Raw genomic sequence first — 16,345 nt, 5'->3', positions numbered from 1 at the left:
AGTCATTCAAACCAACACGCTCATACGCCCTATACACCTCCACTGGCCAAAAAAACAGCAGCAAGTCAAGATTTGAAGGTCTCAAAAGTTCTGCTCTCCACCATACTGCTTAGTCAGTAATTCCATGAGTCTATGTTTCTTTGCTTGAAGAAAAGCTTTCTAATATTTATGCGGAACGTACCCTTAACATGTTCTTGTTACAGAATTTATTTTAAAGTAACAACTAAGACCTACTGTACTAATTCTCTTGATAATTGTAAACAATCATGTGCCCCTCTTAATCTCCATCCAAAACATCCTTCGATAGCAATTTCTCCCAACCATCCATGAACAGTTTGGTGACCAACAATGAACAATCCAGCATGATGGAGAACCAGGCCATATGGTGAAAGTGATAACTAAGTGGCTCAGGAGAACAAAACATCGGAATTTGGGGTCAATGGCCAGGCAACTCCCCAGACCTTAATCCCATTGAGAATTTGTGGTCAATCCTCAAGAGGCGGGTGGACAAACAAAAACCCACAAATTCTGACAAACTGCAGGCATTGGTTATGCAAGAATGGGCTGCCATCAGTCAGGATTTGTCCCACAAGTTGATTGACAGCATGCCAGGGCGAATTGCAGAGGTCTTGAAAAGGAAAGAAGGGCCAACACTGCAAATATTGACTCTTTACATAAACTTAATGTCATTTTCAGTAGAAGTCTTTGAAACTTACGAAATGCTTGTAATTATACTTCAGTATACCATAGAAACATCGGGCAAAAAGATCTAAAAACACTGAAGCTGCAAACGTTATGAAAATCAATACTTGTGTCATTCTCAAAACTTTGCCACGACTGTACACGTAACACTTTACATTTACTTATATTAAATTTAATCTGCCCGAGCTCCTCTGTAACAATTAGCTGATTCTACATTATCTTTCACATAGTTTGGTATCATCTGCAAACTTAACCATTTTATTCATTATGTTCTTGTTCAGATTCTCTATGTATAAGAACTCTTTGAGGACTGAAAATTTTTTCCAAAAAAATTAGCTTCAGAAAAGCAATGGTTTCACACAGAAATCAACATAAAATGCCTGTTGCTGCATGCTGTGGCTGCCAGTTTTCCACGAATATGCAGCAGGCTTGCTGCCAGGCTGTCTGTCCATTGCAATCTGGTTTCTACCTCTTATCATTGTTAAGTGGCAGTCCTCCCTGGCAAACATTGTCAGTATAACGATTAGCCGGGGACCAATCAGCTAAAGCTGGAGCCTCACATTCGTTTCCAATCACTTGTATCCAAATCTGAGTCCGACAAGTCATAGTCCAATTCAGAGATAACAGGCAAAACGTTGTCCACGGAGTGTTTTGCTTTATGCATTCACTTCGACTTCTCTCCAGATGTCAGTGTCATTTTTGCCATTGTTTGCACCTTGCTACTCACACGAGCGCAGGAAATCTCGGTCAAATCAATGAATCTAACTTTCCTTCTAGCAACGAGAGTCCAAAACATAACGGTTGGTTTTGTCATAGTTTACAGTCGATTACCATCGTCAACTCCTCCTTTTGACAAAAGCCGACATCAGCCCTGAAAGAGTTAAAAAGAGCAGTGACCTCTGAGGGACACCACTTTTAACAGCGCAAGGAGGGTCACAGTTCTCCTTATCTCTACTTTGGCTTTTCTCATGCCATTCTGGTCTCTCATATTACAAAGTCATGCCAGTTAGGTTAGTTGCTATTCTAAAATGGCCTTGTATTAATTGGTGTGCCCTTAAACAACGCAGTCCAATCAGCCATGTGTGCACGAGTGTGACCATCTAGAGGTGCTATCAGCCTGATGGCAATGCTATTGCCAGACTCTGGTTTTCTAAAACCTTGATGGGAATGACCAGAATTGGAGAATAGACGGTTAAAAAGGTAGGTGTGTTAGCATCAGTTCCTAACAGCTGCATAGACCCGGGTTTGCTTTCCAGCTCAATCACTTGTAAAAAGATTTTACTCGACACACTTAAAAAAAGGTTTGGTGCAGCCACCCGTATATTATTCCTGGCTGCAAAAGAGTCTTTGAAAATACAGAGATGTTCTCTATATCGAGTCCAAAACAGAACTGGAGAAAGGGTGACAAGATGGCAGCTTTAAGGGATAGGACAGGAAGTGATGTAAGGGGGCCATAAGTGATGTTTCTTCATTAGTCAGCTGTAACTGGAAGTGAAATTCTTCTAGGCCACGGAACCGGACGTGACGTCATCTGTTTTAAATTAGACAGGTTTTCCCGCGCCTGGTCTGTAGAGGTAACAAGAGAAGGTTTAGTGCACCCCGCCACCCCCTGGGCCTGGCGTGGATTTACCTTTGCTTGGTCCATACGACGTCTTCCTAGTCGCACGTGTGTGACACACTCCATTTTTTTTGTGTTCATGTGCAGTTTCTCCGTTTATCTTCCTACATTCTGAAGATGTTTGAAAAATGTTTTCATTCACTCATTCTGAAAACTACACAGAACAATTCAGGGGTGCAGTGAGCCAGCAGCATAAGTCACAAAGCAGGTGCCATCCATGTGCAAGGTGCAAGTACTGGTTGGAGATTATAAACTTGGAATTGGCCCAGTAGGAGAATGTGTGTACCCTCCTGCATTACTCTGGCACCCAAGCTGCTTCCCAATTTATGCCTGGTGCTGCCAGTATAGTCTCTAGCTTCCCACAACCCTACATTGAAATAAGTAAGTTCAAAAACGGATGGGAATGTCAGATATGTACTGTAAAGGCCAGCATCCATACCACAGGCACTGCAGAACAGGTCATCCACCTGAAGCTAAGCATGTTTAGTCCCGGCCAGAACTTGGATGGGAGACCATGTAGGAAAAGCTAGGGTTGCTGCTGGAAGAGACGCTGGTGAGACCAGCAGGGGGTGCTTAGCCTGTGCTCTGTGTGTGAATCTGAATGCCCCAGTGCTGTGATGGAGACACTGTGCTGTAAAAATGGTGCCATCCTTTTGGATGAGATGTAAAACCGAGATCCTGACTCTCTGTGGTCATAAAAGATCCCTGGGCATCCTTCAAAAAAGAGTAGGTGCATCCCGAAGTCCTCAGTTAATTGCCCATCACAGGCCTTGTTCATTCTGGCTCCCTAACCATCCCCAGTCCCTAATTGGCTCTCTTTCACCCCTTCACTATCTAACAACTAATGGCTGTCATCGCCTCATCCAGTTGGGTGCTAAACATTGGTGGTGGCTGAAGTCGTTCCTTTCTGTCTAAATGCTTTGAGTAGTGAGAAACGCACTATATAAAAGTAACTATTATTATTTAGACCTGCATTAATTTCTGAGTCCAGTCACCGTGCAGCAATATAGTCAGGCATATTCTTCTAAATGTCCCACATTTCCTCACATAGCAGTAAGCTGCAGAATTGTAGAATCTTCTGTGATTTGCTGGTGTTGTGGGCAATAAACTCATCACATCACTCAGTTTGGAAGCCATGGAGGTAAACAGTAGAAGTCAACACTTTAAGGGGTAAAAGAAGTGGGGTACAGATGCTTGTCAGACCCCAAGATCAGCAGACAAAGCTGTGACACAGAGGCCTAGAAGACTTTGAGGTTCAACATGTGGAGCCAGAGCAGGTGGATTCTGCATTGCACTCCCATGTTATTTTTTATTTCTTTTCTCAATAAATAAAAGTTGCTATAAAGGCTGCTGGAATGGAGAAGCTCACCTGCCTGCACCCCCTGGCTTCTGCAGAGTGACTGTATGGACTGAAGGCTAAAGGCGGCCCTTCAGGGAGATAAACAATATGTTGTTTATACGTCAGGCTTGAATTTCTGAGAAATGATAACCATTGTAAATGAAGCCAAACAGGAACTTTGTTAAATATGTTATCAGATTAAGAAATGTAGCACCACCCTTCTACTTTCTTTGATGTGTGAGATTTGAGGTCAGATGCTCCACTGCACTCAGCTGTTTGGTGTGGCACCCACAAAACCTACGAACCCCAAGCCAAAGGCAATGTAAAAGCTTGGCACTTAAGCAGACTGCCAGGGCTACAGTATGTCGTGTGGACACTCCTTATTCCCAGAAGCTGCCTGAGCATTAACGCATGATATGGCGCTCTAATCCGTCCTGAAACTACAGAGTCCAGCCATCCGTTCATTCAAACCTCACAGAATGGAAAAAATGCAAAGTAGAATCTTTGAGGGTCTGTCACATCCCTGAGTCTGGTGCCAAACCTCAAGGCAGCACACACATCATGCTGTGGGGTCAACATGGCCTCAGACTTTAATGCAGCAAACAAAGTAAGCCAGGGCATCGAATCTCAAGCAGCACACAAATCAAGCTATGGAGTCAGCATGGCATACATCCTTTAGGCAGCACCAAAACATGCAATGGGGTAAGCATGGCATTAAACCTCAAGGCAGCAAAGGAAACTAAGGGGTCAGCATGGCATCAAACCTCTTAGCAGCATACAAAGCATGCTATGGGGTCATCATGTGATCAAATCTCAATGCAGCCCACAAGGCTTGCTATGGGGTCAGCATGGCACCAAACCTTTATTTAGGTAGCACACAAAGTAAGCTATGGAGTCAGCATGGCATCAAACTTCTAGGTAGCACACACACCATGCTATGGGGTCAACATGGCTTCAGACTTCAAGGCAGCAAACCACGGGATTGAATCTCAAGGCAGCACACAAATCAAGCTATGGAGTTAGCATGGCATACATCCTTTAGGCAGCACCAAAACATGCAACAGGGTAAGCATGGCATGAAACCTCAAGGCAGCAAAGGAAACTAAGGGGTCAGCACGGCATCAAACCTCTTAGCAGCATACAGAGCATGCTATGGGGTCATCATGTGATCAAATCTCAATGCAGCCCAGAAATAATGCTATGGTATCAGCATGGCACCAAATCTTTATTTAGGTAGCACACAAAGTAAGCTATGGGGTCAGTATGGCATCAAACTTCTAGGTAGCACACAAGGCTTGCTATGGGGTCAGCATGGCATCTCATCTCACGGCAGCACAAAAAGCAAGCTATGGAGTCAGCATTGCATACATCCTTTAGGCAGCACCAAAACATGCAACGGGGTAAACATGGCATGAAACCTCAAGGCAGCAAAGGAAACTATGGGGTCAACATGGCATCAAACCTCAAGACAGCACACACATCACGCTATGGGGTCAACATGGCATCAAACCTCAAGACAGCACACACATCATGCTATGGGATCAACATGGCTTCAGACTTCAAGGGAGCAAACCACAGGATTGAATCTCAAGGCAGCACACAAATCAAGCTATGGAGTCAGCATGGCATACATCCTTTAGGCAGCACCATAACATGCAACAGAGTAAGCATGGCATGAAACCTCAAGGCAGCAAAGGAAACTAAGGGGTCAGCATGGCATCAAACCTCTTAGCAGCATACAGAGCATCCTATGGCGTCATAATGTGATCAAATCTCAAGGTAGCTCGGAAAGCATGCTATGGTATCAGCATGGCACCAAACCTTTATTTAGGTAGCACACAAAGGAATCTATGGGGTCAGCATGTCATCAAACTTCTAGACAGCACACAAGGCTTGCTATGGGGTCAACATGGTATCTAATCTCAAGGTAGCACAAAAAGCATGCTATGGAGTCAGGATGGCATAAGTGGCAGCGTACTCTACCTGGACATGTCAGTGTGGTGTAAAGAGAGGGGAGCAAACTGCATCAAATGTAACCCGTGTTTGGCATGCCCAATGTGTCCTTTGGCTTTCCCAAAGTATTTGCCTGGTGCATTAGTTTGTGTAAGACACAAATAGGTGACTCACCCTACAAAGGAGACTTGATTTCAAACCAGAAAGGCTTAAGACATGGAAAGACTTGACTGGCACACACTACAAGGGCACCAACGTCTTGTGTGTTGCTTGGAGAGGATTCAGTCTCTCGTTCTGCATAGATCGCTTCTCTCTGAAACCAATCTGATAGAGGGAAGTCCCCAGAATGCAGCGAGGCACTACAAGACCAGTGATGTTAGCCACCCAACTGTGACTCAGTTACATTTACTGCAGGGTTACAATTTTCTTGTCATTCCTCAGGGATAGCGAGAGAAAGACAGAGAGGGAAGCCATACGTGCTTGGGTCATCCCCCCTCCCACCACCTGCATTGCCACCCTTAATCACTTCTTCTCTCACAACATGCCCCAGAGGCTGGAGATATATATAGCCCCTAAAAAGATCTACCCAGGATCCAATGCTACCGCTTTCCCAGAATCTGCACGGGTCATAGGTCGTGCTCCCCCACACCCATTCACAGTTAACCTCAAGAGCTCCCCCATCATCAGCTACCCTCACACATTTTTTATCTGCAGGTCGCCAGCCAGGCAAATGCAGCAAAATTAAAGCAGCAGCTTTTAACACCACATCCTGAGGTGGGGTCACACCCGTCAAAACATAGGAAAGAAGAAGACGTGTTTTTGTCAAACAAAAGACCGCATTGGGCTTTACAATGTAAAAGAATTTAAGTAAACATGTAGTGGCAGCTTCGAATTGGTAGCAAATGCCATAAAATGAACCGAGGAGTGTGTCAATATGAGTGAAACTGGTTAGGCGTCTTGCAGGTGGGAAGCAAGTCTATTAGAGGGCACCTCAGGGAGCACGAAGAACCGACATAAACCCTTAAATGCCATTGGCACAGTGCTGGGGGGGTCCTAGTGAGCCGAGGGTGCAGAGATGATATGTTTGAAGAGAGTTTCACTTAATTTCCTTTGGTAGGCTGCATATCCCTACTGACAGCCAGCAAAGAACCACTTTTCCTACAGCTTGTCCCATTTTATTACAAGCCTAGCAAGTCTGCAGGACTCATGGGCTAAAAGCCAAAGAGGGACCAGGAATAGAAGTTGGAAGCCCGTCACCATAATTTAATGATCCTTATATTTCAATCTTGAGCAAAGTAAGAAGATTGTGCCTCCATGAAAACAGGCAACTGGACAAACAGTTCGCTTCAAGCCCCATGCCACTACGTGCCACACTATTCAACAAAAAGATTATAGAGCTGCTTATGATCGTGCTGTGTAAAGATCTAACACAGAATGAAGATTGGCATTGTGGTGAAGTGTCTCTGGGGTCTGTCGCGCGCAGGAGTTTTAAAAGAATAGTGCGGCTCAAACTTTGTTAGTATAGGTGTGCGGGAGGAAAGCTGTGCAGCTGTGGAGTACTTAATGGAGGAATTGGCTGGGTGAGTGCGATCGGCACAGCCACCCCTCCATGGTGCTCCATGGGGTGTTAGGGAGGCGCTTACACTCCCAGGGCTATAAAAAGGTCTGAGCGCATTGGAAGAGGATGGCATGAAAAAGAGAGATGAGACAATAAAATAAAAGAAGAGGAATTAGGAAGAGAATCGCGCCATCCTGCTAGTGTAGACGGAAGGAGTTAAGCAGTTGGGGACGCTCTGTGCTGGAGCAAAAGGAGTGGTGTGTGGGTCAGAGTGTTCGGACAAAGGGGTCCTGCAGGTATCAGTGGAGGCAGCAGGTCAAGTGTGCTGGGCTTGGTGTGTGTCCAAGTGTATGCCAAAGGAAATCCTCGAGACGGGAGCCAATTGGTGGCCCGCACTTCACCAGGGTCTCAGCCCTGCTTGGCAGAGCCATCACTGAGCAGTGCAGACTAAAGAGAGAGAAAACACTGGGAGATGAAAGGGAAGAGACAATTTTGCAATTTGTATCCTTGGTTTTAGCCATTTACTTATTGAACATATTTACTGGATTTTAAGCTTCCTCACTGCTGTACTGTTTTAAGGATAATTTTTTGAAGAGTTGAAAAGCACTGCACTTTATTTTTGGGCACTGTTTTCCAGATGGTAAATCGCAATCTCACCGTGTCTCCTGAGCAAAGTTACTTTACTAGCCAGAGTTTCAGACGATGAAAAGAAAACTAATGTGAATTTACGATTTGTAATTCATGTGCAACACGTATGCTGAATAATTAAACTAATTAATCCATTATCAATCCCACTGCTACCTATCCTAGTGGTAACAGACTTGGAGTGTCACTCACGAATGCACCTAACAATAATCCCCACATCTGTCTTTACAGAACATTTTCATTCACAAGTGTAGTTGAAGGTCCACCACAAGTAGTAAAATAAAAAGTTAGAAAAGAGGTCAAATTGAAGGATCCCTACTTTTAATTCTTTGATGGTTAAAATGGTAGATGCCAAATGTCTCATTTGATAACACAAGCTATAGTCAGACAGCAAGAGAGGGGGAAACAAAAACTCCAGCTAGCAAAGTTGCTGGAGAAAATAAACCTCTAGGGGTTTCAATCCAAAAATACTACCCAGCTACCTCAGGCAACCTACAATACATACATACATACATGTGATAAAAGTAATTCAGAATTATCTACACAAGCTACAAGATTTGATTCTGCGGGTACCATAATTGCGGTTATTTCCTTCAATTTTTCCAGCATGCATGAAGGCTGCAGAGTACTGTGGGCTGGTGACACAGACGGATGTTATTAGAAACTTGAAAAATATATACTGCATACAAAAATCTATATCGTGCCTATAAAAAGTATTCACCCACTTGGAGGTTTTAAATCTTTGAGGGCTTAATATTTTTTCTAAAAGACAGTTTCTGAAAAGCGATGGTTTCACACAGACATCATCATAAAACATCTATTACTGCATGCTGTGGCTGCCAGTTTGCGTGGCTGGGCCAGCAGCAGCAGCAATGATCACGGTCGCAGAGCATTGCAATCTGGTTTCTACCTCTTATTATTGTTAAGTGGCAGTCCTCCCTGGTGAACATTGTCGTTACCACAATTAACTGGGGACCAGTCAGCTGAAGCTGGAACCTCACATTAGTTTTCGATCAATTGTATCAAAATCAGAGTCCGACAAGTCAAAGTCCAGTTCGGAGAGAACAGGCAAAACGTCGCCCGTGGAGTATTTTGCTTTATGCATTTGCTTTGATCTCTCGCCAGATGTCAGTCCCATTTCTGCTGTTGTTTGCGCCTTGCTATTCACGCAGGCCCAGGAAATCTCGGTCAAACCAATGGATCTAATTTTTCTTTTAGCTATATGAGTCCAACTAAAACATAATAGTTGGTTTTGTTACAGTTGACAGTCGATTACCATCGTCAACTCCTCCTTTAGACAAAAGTTGACATCAGCCCTGAAAGAGTTTAACATTTTATTGTCATTGAATCAGAGAGGATTTGTCTTGATCAACAGAAAACGACCCTTTAATGTCAGTTAAAATATATCACCGGAAAGTGATGTAAAATACACTCACCTAAAGGATTATTAGGAACAGCTGTTCAATTTCTCATTAATGCAATTATCTAATCAACCAATCACATGGCAGTTGCTTCAGTGCATTTAGGGGTGTGGTCCTGGTCAAGACAATCACCTGAACTCCAAACTGAATGTCAGAATGGGAAAGAAAGGTGATTTAAGCAATTTTGAGCGTGGCATAGTTGTTGGTGCCAGACGGGCCGGTCTGAGTATTTCACAATCTGCTCAGTTACTGGGATTTTCACGCACAACCATTTCTAGGGTTTACAAAGAATGGTGTTAAAAGGGAAAAACATCCAGTATGTGGCAGTCCTGTGGGTGAAAATGCCTTGTTGATACTAGAGGTCAGAGGAGAATGGGCCGACTGATTCAAGCTGATAGAAGAGCAACTTTGACTGAAATAACCACTCGTTACAACCGAGGTATGCAGCAAAGCATTTGTGAAGCCACAACACGCACAACCTTGAGGCGGATGGGCTACAACAGCAGAAGACCCCACCGGGTACCACTCATCTCCACTACAAATAGGAAAAAGAGGCTACAATTTGCACGAGCTCACCAAAATTGGACAGTTGAAGACTGGAAAATGTTGCCTGGTCTGATGAGTCTCGATTTCTGTTGAGACATTCAAATGGTACAGTCAGAATTTGGAGTAAACAGAATGAGAACATGGATCCATCATGCCTTGTTACCACTGTGCAGGCTGGTGGTGGTGGTGTAATGGTGTGGGGATGTTTTCTTGGCACACTTTAGGCCCCTTAGTGCCAATTGGGCATCGTTTAAATGCCACGGGCTACCTGAGCATTGTTTCTGACCATGTCCATCCCTTCATGACCACCTTGTACCCATCCTCTGATGGCTACTTCCAGCAGGATAATGCACCATGTCACAAAGCTCGAATCATTTCAAATTGGTTTCTTGAACATGACAATGAGTTCACTGTACTAAAATGGCTCCCACAGTTACCAGATCTCAACCCAATAGAGCATCTTTGGGATGTGGTGGAACGGGAGCTTCGTGCTCTGGATGTGCATCCCACAAATCTCCATCAACTGCAAGATGCTATCCTATCAAAATGGGCCAACATTTCTAAAGAATGCTTTCAGCACCTTGTTGAATCAATGCCACGTAGAATTAAGGCAGTTCTGAAGGCGAAAGGGGGTCAAACACCGTATTAGTATGGCGTTCCTAATAATCCTTTAGGTAAGTGTAATTATGAAAAAAGTAATTGTGTAAGTATTCAACCTGTTAATACAATATACCTAACAATTACTGGTGGAGAAAATTTGTTTTAGAAGTCCCAGAATTAATTCAATGGAGGTCACCCTTCTGGGGTTTCAATTGATTGAATGAGGAGGGTCCAACTTGTGATTATTCAGCATGGTGGCCAAACCCACAGAGTAGAGACAAAATAACACTCCAAGCAATTTTGTGAAAAGGTGATTGAAAAGTCAGAGGACGTGGACAAGAAAATATCCAAGTTACTAAATAGCCTTAGTCCAGTTTGATCAATCATTAATAAAATGGGTATGTACGGCACAACTGCAAATCTGATAAGAGCAGGGTGTCCACTAAAATAGTGACTATGCAAGGAGACAAGTGAGGGAGGCCACCAAGAGACTTGTGACGAATCTGAAGGTGTTACAAGCTACAGTAGCGCAGACAGCGGCTGATGCCCAGGTGCTCCACCAGGTGCAGGTTTAGGGAAAAGGGGCAAAGAGAAAAAATGCACAACATCTCGACTCCAATTTACTTGAAGGCACATGGGAGACTCTTAATTCAGCTGGAAGAAGGTTCTGTAGTCTGACGAGACCAAAACTGAACTTGTTCACCATCACACTAAACACTGTGTTATCATCAAAAACACGCTGTGCCTACAGTAAAGCATGGGGGTAGCAACACCATACTACAGGGATGCATCTTTGCAGCAGACCATGGAAGGTTTTGGGAGAAAAAAAGCAAAACAAAACAAAAAAAAAAGTCTAAAAGAATCCTGGACCATGGGTGAACATCTGTATCCTGGCAAGACAAGGACACCAAGCATAATGTCAAAGCTACACAGAAATTGCTTAAACACAGTGTGAATGTCCAGGAGTGGCAGAGTCAAGAGTCCACATCTCAATGTAATTAAGAATTGGAGGCAGGACTTGAAAAATGCCGTTCACGTGCCATCAACATGCAGCCTGACAGAGTTTGAGCAGATTTTCAAAAGAAGAATGGAGGAAAAACTGCGGGGTACAGATGTGCAATGCTGATACAAGAGACCCTGTACACATAAATTCAAGTCTGTCATGACTGCCAAAGGTGCATCTACTAAATACTGAGGCAATCAATAATTTTGTTTTAAATTGGGAATTTATTTATACCACTTTGTAGAGATCAATTTTTCCTTTGACATTAAGGAGTCTTTCTGTTGATAAAAGTCTAAAAAATTAATTCCACTGTAATTCAATACTGTATGATAATAAAATATTAAACTTTCAAGGGGCCGAGGTGAGGTGAGGTTAGGAGCACACGCTGATAGAGCGCTTTGCCGCACCCACCACACGACAAACCAACTCAGGATCCCAGATTAGGACCCGAATGCAGCCATGCAAAGGGTGACACCTCAGCACCACACCAGCTCAGATGGAGTGGAACAGTGGGAGGCTGAATACCTTTTAATAAATTCAGTGCATCCAGAAAGTATTCACAGCGCATCACTTTTTCCACATTTTGTTATGCTACAGCCTTATTCCAAAATGGATTCAATTCATTTTTTTCCTCAGAATTCTACACACAACACCCCATAATGACAACGTGAAAAACGTTTACTTGAGGTTTTTGCAAATTTATTAAAAATAAAAAAACTGAAAAATCACATGTACATAAGTATTCACAGCCTTTGCCATGAAGCTCAAAATTGAGCAGGATTGTGCATCCTGTTTCCCCTGATCATCCTCGAGATGTTTCTGCAGCTTCAATGGAGTCTACCTGTGGTAAATTCACTTGATTGGACATGATTTGGAAAGGCACACACCTGTCTATATAAGGTCCCACAGTTCATGTCAGAGCACAGACCAAGCATGAAGTCAAAGGAATTGTCTGTAGACCTCTGAGACAGGATTGTCTCGAGGCAAAAATCTGGGGAAGGTTACAGAAAAATATCTGCTGCTTTGAAGGTCCCAATGAGCACAGTGGCCTCCATCATCCATAAGTGGAAGAAGTTCGAAACCACCAGGACTCTCCCTAGAGCTGGCCGGCCATCTAAACTGAGCGATCAGGGGAGAAGGGCCTTAGTCAGGGAGATGACCAAGAACCCGATGCGATGGTCACTTTGTCAGAGCTCCAGAGGTCCTCTGTGGAGAGAGAAGAACCTTCCAGAAGGACAACCATCTCTGCAGCAATCCACCAATCAGGCCTGTATGGTAGAGTGGCCAGACAGAAGCCACTCCTTAGTAAAAGGCACATGGCAGCCCGCCTTTACTTTGCCAAAAGGTACCTGAAGGACTCTCAGACCATGAGAAACAAAATTCTCTGGTCTGATGAGACAAAGATTGAACTCTTTGGTGTGAATGCCAGGCATCATGTTTGGAGGAAACCAGGCACCGCTCATCACCAGGCCAATACCATCCCTACAGTGAAGCATGGTGGTGGCAGCATCATGCTGTGGGATGTTTTTCAGCGGCAGGAACTGGGAGACTAGTCAGGATAAAGGGAAAGATGACTGCAGCAATGTACAGAGACATCCTGGATGAAAACCTGCCCCAAAGAGCTCTTGACCTCAGACTGGGGCGACGGTTCATCTTTCAGCAGGACAACGACCCTAAGCACACAGCCAAGATATCAAAGGAGTGGCTTCAGGACAACTCTGTGAATGTCCTCGAGTGGCTCAGCCAGAGCCCAGACTTGAATCCGATTGAACATCACTGGAGAGATCTTAAAATGGCTGTGCACCAAAGCTTCTCATCCAACCTGATGGAGCTTTGTGAGGTGCTGCAAAGAGGAATGGCCGAAACTGGCCAAGGATAGGTGTGCCAAGCTTGTGGCATCATATTCAAAAAGACTTGAGGCTGTAATTGCTGCCAAAGGTGCATCGACAAAGTATTGAGCAAAGGCTGTGAATACTTATGTACATGTGATTTCTCAGTTTTTTTTTTATTTTTAATAAATTTGCAAATACCTCAAGTAAACTTTTTTCACATTGTCATTATGGGGTATTGTGTGTAGAATTCTGAGGAAAAAGATGAATTTAATCCATTTTGGAATAAGGCTGCAACATAACAAAATGTGGAAAAAGTGATGCGCTGTGAATACTTTCCAGATGCAATGTACATTGCATACTGTGGCAAGAAAAAGTATGTGAACTTTTTTCTACATTAATTGGTTATAAAATATGATATGATCGTTATCCAAGTCATGTGCAAAATCTGAAAAACTGAGGACTCTATATACAGCTGTATTCTCTGAAGACACCCACACTCTTAGTATAGCCAATTTTGGGCTGCTAATTAAGCCAACAAAAATCTTTGCAATGTGGAAGTACACGCTGAGAGAACAAGCAAACTACACCCAGTGATGGTCCTGACACCCCAAAAGAACAAATACACATATAAAAAAATGAAAATGGTAGGACAACACTTACACGACTGGCCTGTTAGGTGACCAGCCATAAAGTGCTGTCATTGCAATTGGAAAGCCTTAATACATAACACAAGGAGTTGTGCGCCAACTAAATGTATACATATGGGTCCCCTCAGCTGCCTAGCACTGGTGTCTGGTGGGCCACGTCAGAGCGCTTGCCTAACCTTTCTATTTGACTGTACTTTTCTCAAGTGTGCAAGACAAGTCCAAGTTGTAGAGCACATTTCCACACATGTGATGCAAGCAATGCTCTTCCGAGAATCTCTCTCTCTTACACCCCTTGCTTCTTCCGTTAAGAAGGTAAGCGTAAATGGGTGCTGCAGTTCCACTACAATTTCCAACTCTGCACTACTCCCTGCCCCCCCCACCACCACTAATATCACCTGCCATGGTGGCGTAAGACAAAATTCAAAGAAGAGAGAAGAGCCCTTCGATGCCGTAAAAGTGACAGTCATGATGATGTAGATCTTTCTCCAAATCTGGCAAGAGGAAGTTGCCTCATTCACACAGCTTTCCTGTTTACATTTTGTCCAGATTCTCAGGGTGCTGCATTTACTCCCCTCCCTGGACAAGTGAAAAGCCACCTATACCTGGAGGACCCTCTATGGTTAAGAGAACCTGTGTGGTTGGTCAGCTAAACACATAATTAGTATACAAACTACAGGATGGTCTTCAGGTTCACTTCCTCCTTTCTGTTACTGTGAATACAGATATGTCATCACATCCATAGTGGCCAAGAATGTAGCAACACCACTATGAAGTGACATGTTTGGTTTATAGGTTACTATGTGCCACCAGGACAGCATAAGACGCCACAGATTCTACAAATATCTGCTAGTATGAAGAAAACCTAGTAAACAACGGTTTCCTAAGAATGTCAACTCATACCTGATCACTGGAGATGCTGTCAAATGATTGACCAACAGTTGTTATGCTCAATTAGCATCTGTAGATAGTTGAGGAGGAGAGAGGAGGTTGATCAGTCAAGTTCATGAATTATCATTTAGCATCAATTGTGGCCTTCTAAAAAGTCATGTGCACCATTAATGTTTAAAGAGTTACTAGACACTTTCACTGTTACAACCATGATACTAGGGCTTCCTATGTGTGCACAACAGATGCTTTCTCCATTTTGAGAAGAAAATGTCATGTTCCTTTATCTGACCATATTCCATCTCTCCTAGGCTCACGTGTTCCTTTGCACTACATATAAAATGTCTAATGCACTCTAAAAACAACGTATTCATCTTCTTTAGATTTAACAAAGAAAATGGCTGCTTATTATCTAACTTGAAATTTGCTCAGGATTACAGTCAAGCTGCTCACTTGTTTTGGCTCTGTACTTAGAACTAATGCACAATACAACCTAAAAGCTTGTGCTTCTGAAATGTAGTTTAGTGCTAATTGAAGCACTTAGCCCCTACTAAATATCTTCCAGCCAATGCAGACTAAATATGAGTAACAAGAGTACATGGGCATTGTTTATATGTGATCTAGGACATGCTGCAATGTCCATCAATTACGTAGGATTGTTGTTTCAGCACAGTCAGGGCTTTACTTACAAAGCTGGACCTAATGCTGGATTCATCTCCATTCAAATGTTGTGCATAATAACATTGTGTAAATTTAGAGCTTCAAATTAATCTGTCCTGCACATTTTACAGATATGCAGAGAAAAGGCAACACATCCCAAAAAAACAGTAAAGTAACAATATTTCCAAACAGACAATAACTGGACTATTAAGTTAGCAATGCTATGCATGCCACCATCGTTTGCCCATCCGGAAAAATAAAAAACTGAATTAACTTGGCAAGCACGCCTGTTTGGATACACCTTCTGTCAATATACTTTGTGTCCCTCATTTACAAAAGTGTGTTGCCTCCTTACTGGCTTTAACTTGTAAGTGCATGTTTACTAAAGTTCTCGCATTGCTTAAAAGTTAAACTGTAGATGGTTCTCTCTCTCTTTTTTTTTTCTTTTTTCATAAAACCCTAGTAATGTTGTCAAATAGAAACAACGTTAAAGACGAGTGATTACTACTCATCTAGAAATTCCAACAAGCAACAAAACACTGGCCCCTACTGGCCACCACAGAATGCTTACTCTTTGCATTAAATCAAGCCTGGAAATTGTGAAAGTTGGCATTTTACCGTCTGCAGACCCTTTCTGAATAATCAGAATATATGTAATATTGATCTACTATGAAAAATAGCTTTTTCATTTCACATGAATTTCTTTTTTTAATTTTTGTGGACAATTTATGTGCCACATATGGTACATGTTTAACATGATGGCGAACAGGTTGAGACATTTCTGTAAATCATCATGCACATATGAAAAAATTGTTTCTGCCATTCAAATGTTAACATAATTTTGACTTGCCCTATATCTATCTATCTATCTATCTATCTATCTATATATATATATATATATATATATATATGTTGTTCTCATATCTATCTATCTAT

The sequence above is a fragment of the Polypterus senegalus genome, chromosome 10 (genome assembly GCF_016835505.1).
Source record: "Polypterus senegalus isolate Bchr_013 chromosome 10, ASM1683550v1, whole genome shotgun sequence".
NCBI classification, from domain to species: Eukaryota; Metazoa; Chordata; class Cladistia; order Polypteriformes; family Polypteridae; genus Polypterus; species Polypterus senegalus.
This window is presented reverse-complemented; position numbering follows the sequence as displayed.